General features: G+C 38.7%; 1 pseudogene; it reads right to left on the bottom strand.

Moving 5' to 3' along the window:
• Positions 1–456: 456 nt before the first annotated feature.
• Positions 457–10211, bottom strand: LOC113073788 (guanine nucleotide exchange factor DBS-like; annotated as a pseudogene).
• Between the last annotated feature and the right edge of the window lie 356 nt (positions 10212–10567).

The following is a 10567-nucleotide window of genomic DNA, read 5'->3' as shown; positions in this document are numbered from 1 at the left end:
GTCAAAAAGTTCAGTTAGTGTCAGTTGGTCAAGACGGTTTCTTACAGATTTAAAGGGGTCATATGATGCGATTTTAAGTTTTCCTTTTTTACGCTCTCCTAAAATGCATTGTTTAAACACGCCTCCACATGTCTACGTCACAGTGTGGGAAGATTTGCATTATTCAGCCCAAATGTTCACGTAAAGAAAGAAGAAGTAACTTTGATTCTTGTTGTAGTATTGTTGTTGCTGCCATAATGTTGTGAAGATGCTGTGTGTTTTTTTGCAAAAAGGAAAATACTTTGTTTGGCCTTCAAAAAAAGGGCACAACTAGAAATCAGTGGTTAAGTTGTATTTACAACACTGTTCCAGAACAGTTCAAACCAAATATTCAGATGTGTGCAGTGCATTTTATCATGAGGACTGTTTCCTGATCCTGGGAGAGAAGAATACAATGTTGGCTGTTCTGACTCACAGTCTGTAAATACGTTTTCATATTTAACGAATTTGCCACTGATGATTCAAACGTGAGTTTTGAGCAGTGTAGAGTAATGCTTGATGTTTGTTGTTTCTTCCATCACAAACGCAGACATGGTTTTAAGTTTATGCAGCGTGATACGCTATGCAACGCAATGCATAAAAGAAAGTATTAGTCATTATAATCCAGAATTATATTCCCACTGGATGCAGCAAATGCCTCGTTTATAATGGGTTTTAATGATTTTGTCTCAGTGCTCCGGGACACACGGCATCACAGTATGTTAAGGGGCGTAACATTTCCTTCACCAACTTGAGGCATTCGGCCAATCACAACACACTGGAAAGCTGGCCAATCAGAGCACAACTCACTTTCAGAACGATGAGCTTTGCAAAAATCAATGCGTTTAAGAAAGGCGGGGCATAGATGAGAAACAAAAATGTATGGTATGTGGAAAATATGTCTTTTGGACCTTAAACCACATAAACACATTGCCTAACACCAAATACACCAAATAATGTTCTTTTTAGCAACATCATATGACCCCTTTAAAGAATAAAAAGGTCCTGTAAAACTAATTTTTATTTTGTGGCTGTTTAGTCTGACTCCTGCTGGTAGTTGTTTGGTTCTAAGACGCATTTTTCTCCATTGACAGTCATTTAAAATTAGCATATTCTGACAAAAAAAGCTTTTTGTCACACTGCTATTGTGATTGCTAATGGACAGCTTTCTCCCATGTAGGCTATTCATTAAAACTATTTGGTTCTACCAGAAACCTTTATTTTTAAGAGTATGCAGATCTTAAAAGTTGATGGTTTATATATGTCTCACTTCCCTATTTTCAAGAGTTATGCACAAAACCTAACATGTTTGCTGTACACTGATGGCAATAAACACAGATTCACACTCAACTCTCATTTCTCAGGATCCTCAGTCTCTTCAGAACACTGGATCTCTTCCTCTATCCTCACAGACTGCAGCTCACCTGCAGACTGAAATAAAGATAAAGAAATGGTTAAAACATGACACCCCTTTGCTTTTAAGTCTGACAGTGAAAAACAGACTCGACCCCGCACCATTTTATCTTCCTTCTCCTCTTCTGGGTCTGAGGTCACCTGCTCCTCTGCACTAAAGTATCCATCATGCTCCACAGAGGCATCCAACGAAAGAGATCCTTTAGTCCATCCTGAGACAGAGAAGAAAATAGTTTAAAGACAAAAGGACGGCAAACAGGGATTATATTATATGTAAACACGTAAATGAAGTCAGAGATGACAGAGAAAGTACCACTGAAACCTCTGTGATAGACAGAAGACAGACAAGTTACCATTTCCCAGAGCACAGAAAGAGCATGCGTGGATGTGTGTCAGTGAAACGTTCCAGGCTCAATACAAGCTTATGTCTATCAACAGCATGAATCAAAGGACAATTTGTCCACAAATACAACATTTTTGGACAGAACAAATAATCAAAGCGCTTTTCTGCTGCACAGTTCTGTTTTGAAATCCTCTGTAATGTCCTGCTTCATTAACTTCCATTGTAAAGACATTTCTCTCTCAAACTGAGGGACTAGTCAAACTTCTTTTTTGTGTAACAGATGCTGTCGATAGAGCTTAACCCGAAACAATTTTGCAAAGACAAAGACGTAGCACCTCTCAGAAAGCATCAAATGAGACACACATATAACCTACAAACACATGCTATCCTATAACATCTCAGTGGATTATTCATAAGTGTGCACATACGTGTGTACTCAGTATGTGTACCTCTCCTACGATTTTGAAACAGGCTTGATGTACTGAACCACCTGACTCCGCCCATGTTAGGGTGTGGCCCTGTTTCTGGGAGGAAAGTAACCAATCAGACTGCTTCTCTGCATCCTCTTAGTTATTTCTTAGAATGGCACACCTGATAGAGTTTTTGTGTGAGCTATTCCTTTAAGGATCAGCTCATGTCTTTACCCTTTAGAGAGCTTGGTGATAGTGAATTAGTTATTTTTAACATCACCTATTTTCTATTTTTATTTAATCTCCTGAAAATGAGAGAGCAATTAAACTTTATATTTGATTTTCAGTTTTTGCTGAAATAGGTCACCTAGAGGCGTGGGGTCACTCCGGATATCCTGTCGTTTTGGTTTAGTCTCAAAACTAAAGGAAGACCCTGTGAGCATCAAAGAAACAAACAGAAGTTAAAGGGGAGGCTCAGTCAAAATGAAAATTCTCTAATGGCACAAGTTTTCACGTACCTTTTGCTCTTCCTGTCATTCTGGGCTCTAGAATGCTCTCAAGTTCTTTGCCTCTTTCCTCGTCTGTCTTTGGTTTCTCCACTCCTCCACTGCTGAGGTTGCTATGTTCATGTCTCACCAGTCTGAAGATGAGTTTCACTTATGAAATGAGCTCACATATGCATGTGTAAATGTGATGGCATGTAATCGTACCTGTTGGTTGAGCTGGTATCTGAGGAGAACTGCTCTGGTGCCTTCTGTAGACTTGCCTCTACAAACACAAACATTCATTCGATGCATCTCAGTGGTAATTCTGCATTTTGCAAGTTATCTGAATGAATGAATCACATATTGTAAACCCTCCGCAACTACTTATTTACAAACCAACCTAAAACCAAGTCCATACCTTTGCAGGCCTCCAGCTGTCCTGTTAGAAGTTTCCGGATTTCTGTTACCCAGATGGTCTTAACCTCCTCAGACGCGGCCTACAGAATAACATATATCACAAAGCTACATATAAACCCAAGTTATCTGATCTATGCGGAGTGAACAGATGTAACAGTCTTCTCAAGACACACTCCTTTGTGCTCACCTGTACTGTGTAGACCTCATCTCTTGAACGGGACCAGATCTCAAACTTCTTGCTGTCCCCTTTAGCATGCTCTGTTATTCCAATAGCAGCCATCTAACGAAGACAGAACAGAGACCATCAGGTGTACAGGATATTTTTTTCCTTAAAAAAAAAAAAAAATTATAATTGCAGTACGAAAATACTATTTTTGTGACCTTAATCAATAAACATTTTTAAGTAGGCAACTTAAACATGCACAAATTTCAAATTATAAAGTAATTTAAAAATGATTCTGAAGGGCATTTAACCAACAGTTTTTTTAATTAAGTTTGTGCATCTTGTAAAATATGCTTCTTGGTTTTAGGATTAAGCATGAAATGTCACATTTGCTATTTTAGAAAAATGTCAGATGATGAAAATAATCTTGTAAAGACACTAACAAGAGCAAATTTCATTAAATTTGACTTAGTTTAGGAGAAATGCCATGCTTAACAGAACATAACATGAAAGAGGTGATTAATAAATATGAGCTCAACATCATTTTGTGAAATCTTTAGCTAAGTATTATTACACTCAAGACACCCTTACGCTGAGCTCCTGTTTGAAGCTATATGAGGGCGCTTTCTCGTATCCCTCTCCGCTCTCCTCTCGTCTCTTGCAGAAGAGCAGTGCTTTCTGATGCAGGAACAGGTGTCTCTGCATGGGCTTAAACCTGGCAAGCTCCATCACCTTCACGTGACCTCTCTTATGCTCCGCCCACACGCTGAACGACCCCTGCATCAGCAGGCGACCCAGGTCTCCAAGGTTACCCTGGATGGAATCAATGATCATTGCTTGGAATATCGTGGAATAAAGAAGAGGAGTGACAAAAACATTAATGAACAGTAATGGGTCAGATGAGAGTTGTGTGTGCATATGTGTTTTACCTCATATCCCGTGATGGCGATGAGGTGCATTGAGTCATTTACAGCTTTCAGGATACCCAGTATGGAGGAAAGAGCTGCCTGCAGCTCCACTGAGCCCTCACAGCCTTTACTGTACTTAATCATCTCCTAAACACACACACACAAACACATACGTTGAGAAAAATCTTGTTATCGATTATATGATCCCTTTAAAGTCATGATGAGATGGAGGTAATGACAGATCTTTCCTTCTCTATTATGACCAGCATTCCAGTGAAACAGATTATTAAAATAGAAGAACTTAAAGAACGGATCCACTGATTTTTAATTGGATGAAGACAGGTATGAACGTCAGTTTGCATTCGATTGTACAAGATTTGAAACTAATTATTAAAAATGAAATTTAAACATGGATGAATCATTCAAGATAAGCTGAATTTCATGCTGAATTTAAGATGCATTTCAACATTTATCCCATATTCAGATGTGTAAAACAAACACTTCACTTATGACATCTCCGTACACAAACACATAATGCAGTACCTTCAGCAGGAGTTGGTATTTAGTGATCCTCTGCACAGGCTTCAGTAAGTATGAGTCCAGTCCTAGTTTGTGCTCTAGTTTCTTCTGACACTCCTGATGGCACAAACACAAGTTGGTAAAGTTGTTTAAACTGCATTCTGTCACAGAGAGGGCCTGATGTCATCAACAGATTGCGGTTAATGTATATGTGTTCTGTGTGTGAGTATGCATGGTTTTGACTGAAAAACAAGAGTACTGCATTCTGCACAGTATTTATTGCTTGTTACCTATTATTTAAAACAATGGCATTTTTTTTATTCTTAATACAATCTTGTAAGAAACTCTTATGGTAGAGCAATCATATAATAAGTGAAGAAAATGATGTTAGAAATAATATTACTTCTGGAAATTAGTTTGTAGTATACAGCGTTTCACACAGTAAACTTTCAGGCAAATTTAGATGGTCATTAAACAATTTCATGCATACAAAATGTTGTTAATGTGCACTGTAGTGCTAAGCGAGTATTATGTATGTGTGTACCTGGAAGAAGGCGCAGTCTGAGCACTGTCTCCAGAGGCTCTCAGAACGAGGCTTGTTGTGACAGTATTTCTCATAAATCTGCAGCTCCCCCATCTAAACAACCACAATTACCAAAGATCTGAGAATCACTGAAATAAACTAAAAACTCCCCAGAAAGTTCTTCATAATGGTTTACTTCCGGTTTTGTTTTCTTGCTAGTTGCTAGTAAAACTCACCCAGTCCAGAAAGCAGCGGCCCACAAGCTCAGGGCAGTCAGTATAAGTTTCCAGCTCTTTGAGGAATATTCTGAGACAGAACAAGAAAGACACGGGTTCAAATGAATCTTGAATTGTTTATTTGATATGATTTATATATTTTATTACCCCCAGATCTTCCTTTACTCCTAACCTCTTCACCACTAGATGGCGCTTACCTTTTGTGGAAATGATAAATTTCCTGCATGTTCCCAAATAACACATCCTTCTTGTTCTGCAGGGCTGCGGGGATGAGAGGGGCCATGGAGGGGTTGTCCATCTCTGCAGCATATCCCTATAACACATGTAATAGAAACAGGATTTTCATGGCTCTTTAACAATCAAGAATTTGATGTAGATTTGCTCTAACATTCACAACACACATCCATCTCCAAAATCCAAGTGGTCTTTATAGGCCAAAACCTGCTACAAAAGTGTAGGACATAGCCTACATATTTCAGAATATGTCCACCTGATGGAAGTTGATTTTCATTTATAAAAGAACTGACCGTTCTTAACTCACCTGCAAAACACACATAAGCTCTTCCGCATATGCTCTTTCTGTTTCTAGTAACTCGTTCATTACATGCCTGTGAACAAACACACACACACAATGAAGCTCATTTAATGACTATGCAGCAGGGGGTCCAGTGAGGCACATGTGTTCCCCTCGATTCTCTTTGACCTTTGACCCTAGACTGACCTGCGCAGCACACCCAGGGTTTCCTCCTCCTCAGATACAGAAGGATTGCGACTGCTCCTGTCAACTTGATCAGAGTTTACCTACACAAAGAGATTCATTACTGAGTAGCAGTCAAGTCACTTGCAGTGTTCACTATAATAAAGAGAAGTATATATTATTTGCTTATTACGAGAAAGTGATTTAAAATCACTAAAAAGAAAGGACATACACTAAAGGCAGTGTAGATGAATAAGACATACTTGTTTACAGGACACCCTGCTGTCTGAGTCCTCACTAATACAGATGTTCTCATGCTCCCTGTGAGCTAAAAGAGAGAAATAAACCAGTCACCTCCATTTTACTCTTAAAAAGACAGACAGATAGATAGATAGATAGATAGATAGATAGATACCAGGAGATGAGAGTGACTCTGGTCGTGGGGCCACAGGCTGGACAGGTCGTGTTTGTTTGGCTGCTAGTTTCATCAGACTGACCCTCCTCCTCTCAAACATCTCCTGTAGTGAGGCTTTCTTCTCAAATGCACGCTTTACCTGCTCCTGTACCATTACACATTACAGTATACAATATAACACAATATAATACATTATACATCATTACACTTTTTTAAAACCACACATACAGAATCTGAATCTCATACTCTGTTTTTTATTATTTGTTAAATATGTAAAAAAAAATGTCTTCATTAATTAATAAAAATCTTTTCCCCATTTCATTTTGGGCTGAAATCAAATCTGAATCATAAATTATTTGCAGGCATTGTTATGATTTCATATTGCCATACCCTGAGCCCATTGTTCAGTATGTTGTCATATTCCAGCCAAACTGTGCTGATCTCCCACTGCTGTTTCTCATTGGCTGTCTCCAGGTAACACTCCAGCTCTGCCAGTGCTGACTCCGCCCCCTCCTGCGACTGGCACTTGTCAAGAGGCTGTGACGCTAGCATGTAAATCCCATCATCACACCATTTACACATCTAAAAGTGAAAAGGAACAGAACGATGACATGCCGGAAACTCATTTGCATACACAGTTGTAAAAAAGTGTGCTATGTATGTCTGCCCGTGTTTGTAAAAAATGTGCATGTAACTCTGCAACTATGTGAAGGGGAGGAGTTTAAACACCGTCACAAAAATGGGTGCTTTATGGGTTGTGTAGGTAAGTGGAATTAATATATATTCGCACATAAATATAAATGTGAGTGTATTTCTAGTCACCATTTCCAATCTTCTGTGTAGCTCCATAGCCTGTGTCAGCATGATCCTCTTGTCTTTGAGCTCTTTGGGTGAGATTCTCTCTCACTCTCTGTAGCTCACTGCATTTCACTGCAACAGTGTTGTCAATATTCTGACAGCTGTCAATCAAACACTGGCCCTCGGCAACCACAGACCTTACTCTGTCCAGCACTTCCTGTGGAGAAAGGAATTGTGTTAGCAAGAGAGAAGGTATAAGGGTTATTTGGAAGCTTTCATATAAATTAGACTGACAGATTCACGCATACAGATGTGTGGATGCAGGTTTGCAACAGTAAGCATAACACATTAAGATTATTCAGTGGGCGGAGACTCACACAGGCTTTCTTCTCTTGATCGCTCAACTCTTGAAGGAGCTTTTCTGTCTGGGCAGAGCTTATTCCAACATCTGAGAAAGCATTCAGAGTGTCTGTTTTCTGCTCCAGGTCTGTTCGCAACTACAAGACCATAGCAAATAAGAACATTGCAAATGTTATTAATGAATCTTGTGTTTAGCAGTAATAAGTATAAGCTATATTAGCATGAATGTATTTAAAAATGCAAGACCTGCTGAAAGTTGTGCTCAAACTGGCAGTGTTTCAAACATAGATCCAGTTTATTTTGATGCTGAATCCAGAACTCGTCAAATGCTGCAGAGCTCTCATTTAACTGGGATAACAGCCTGTACATTAACAGAATAGAGAGAGACAAATAAATAAACAGGAAATGACAGAAGATGACAAATATTATAAAAAGATGAAATTGTTAGTTATTTATTGTTAGTTAATACTAAAACTATTTAAATGCCATTTGTAATAAAGCTAAAATAAAAATATTTTAATGAAAATGAGTAATGTAGCGTTGGAAACTATCTGAAATAACTTTAGGCTGAAGTACAAAAATAACTAATACTGAAACTGAAATTAAAAATTGCAGCTATATAGAATTATATGTAAATAAACAAACTTCAATTCAAGTTAAATAAGAAAATATTAATCTAAAAGCTAATTCAAAATATTAATATATACTATAATACTACATAAATAATACTACAATAAATGCAGCCTTGAAGTGTAAACACACTCAGTTGTTCGATCCAAATCACTAGCTATAAAAGACTCACACTTACCTGTGCACTGTAGCCAGGTTCTCTAGTTGATCAGGGTTTAGACTGCTGTCCGGATCTCTGCGGACCGGTTCTCTGATGTTCTCCAAGAGTCGGCGTCCTTGGCTTAGAGCTCCTGCCATCTCTTCCTAAAGAGAAAACAGTGCAACAAAGAATGGTTTGTTAGCTAAAAAACGAATGCGTGAGGTCAGGTGGCACATACTGAATCCTTTAGAACAGCTTTTTACAAATACTTTGAAACTGTCTTTTCTGCTGGTTTGTGCATTGAGCAGATTGCTGGCCGTGAGGAGGTTGTTAGGGGAGCTCTGTTTCTGCCAGCTCCCTGCCGAACTCTTGCAGTCTCTCAGCCATCCTCTTCACTAAAGCAGCAAAGCTTTCAAGATCCTAATGGCACAAAGAAATGATCATTTCACATACGATATATATTTCATATGAAGAGCTGAATATTATTTCACTTTATCGCCCTGATTACTGGCCACTTTGACTTACTTATTGATTGTGAATAATAATGTATGAGTCCAGGACAACTGCTATAATGCAACATAACCAAAAAAATGTGTGAGTGCACCTTTTAGGTGTATTTGCTCTTACTGTGCGATGAGAGATCCAGGTCTTGTGGCAGTAGTATTGAGAGCCACCCAGTTCTTGTGTCAGTTGACTCCGCTCAATATGAGAGTGTAGATCAGTCAGTGAGCTTAGCATGATAACCTTTAATACACACACAGGCCTCATTATTGACAATGACATGACACTCAGTAACGAAACATAACATAAAAACAACACATTCAGATTACTCACCGGTACTTTAAAGTCATCTTTGTGCAGTTTGAAGAACACATCAGACAAAGTTCGCTGCAGGATAGCACTGGGTTTCAGCACCAGAACAAGCTGAAGATTAGCAGGAAACCAGCCCTACACACAAACATAAAAAGCACTCAAATTCATATGAAATATATTAAAGACGAAAGGAATAGTTTACCCATAAAAGAAGGTTTGCTGAAAATGTACAATCTGTTTTAGATGCTTGTAAATAGGGCTTGATCTGTGCCTAATTTTCTCTTATGTATCTCGGAAACAATGGTTTAAAGTTAAAAACATTTTAAAAACAGATTTGATCATTACAAACATGCAGTTTCTCACTATCACTAGATGTTAACTGATGGACTGGTGGCTTGCTAATTACTTGTGGATTACTAATGATATTTTTATCAGTTGTTTGCACTCTCTTTCCTGAAGGCACCCGTTCACTGCAGAGGGATCCATTGGGGAGCATTTAATATAAATGCTAGATTAACCCAAATCTGTTCGGATGATGGCTGAGGACATTTTCAGCAAATTCTTATTTTAACTATGGCCTTCCAAAAACAGTTTTAGTGTGCATTCTTATTGGAGTCAAGACTCACTGAGATACGCAGTAATGTCCCCTTTAAACACGTCCATCGATCTCTACGCCTGTCAATCACTACGATGAAGCCCACACCCGCTGCACTCAGACTGGTGAAGAACACACGTGTTAATGCTGTCAGCATGTATTGATATTCAAACGTCTGCTACTGTGTGTATTCACCTGGGAATGCTTGTCAGGTAGGTAAGAACATTACGAAACTCTTGGTCTCCAATTTCACTAAATGAAGGGAACTCTGGAAAGATAATGATAGGGCTTCCATCCGGTCCTCTTCCTCCTAAAACAGACCGAAACATGAAGAATCAAAGAGGAAAAACCGCTCCTCTGATGTGTTCAACATGCAAACAGTAGGGGGCAATAAATAGCAGAAACCATGCTGTCTTCTGTGTTGGCATGCATCAGAGATCTTAAATTAGCACACAGGCTAGCCAATGAAAACCTGCTCACGCCACCTGTATGATGTGTCAGTCTTTATATTGTGTGCATCTGCTACTGTTTGAGAGCGTGTGACAGCTACATACACTACGTTATATGTTTTTGAAAGATGTTTCAAAGGATCACCAAAGTTGGATTATTTGGCCATAAATACAGTATATAGTAATATTGCAAAAAGAGACAAAGTCTCTATGATGTCCTGGTTTCTAGGTTTGGA

Source organism: Carassius auratus, unplaced genomic scaffold (genome assembly GCF_003368295.1).
Source record: "Carassius auratus strain Wakin unplaced genomic scaffold, ASM336829v1 scaf_tig00012854, whole genome shotgun sequence".
Taxonomy (NCBI): Eukaryota; Metazoa; Chordata; class Actinopteri; order Cypriniformes; family Cyprinidae; genus Carassius; species Carassius auratus.
This window is presented reverse-complemented; position numbering and strand designations above follow the sequence as displayed.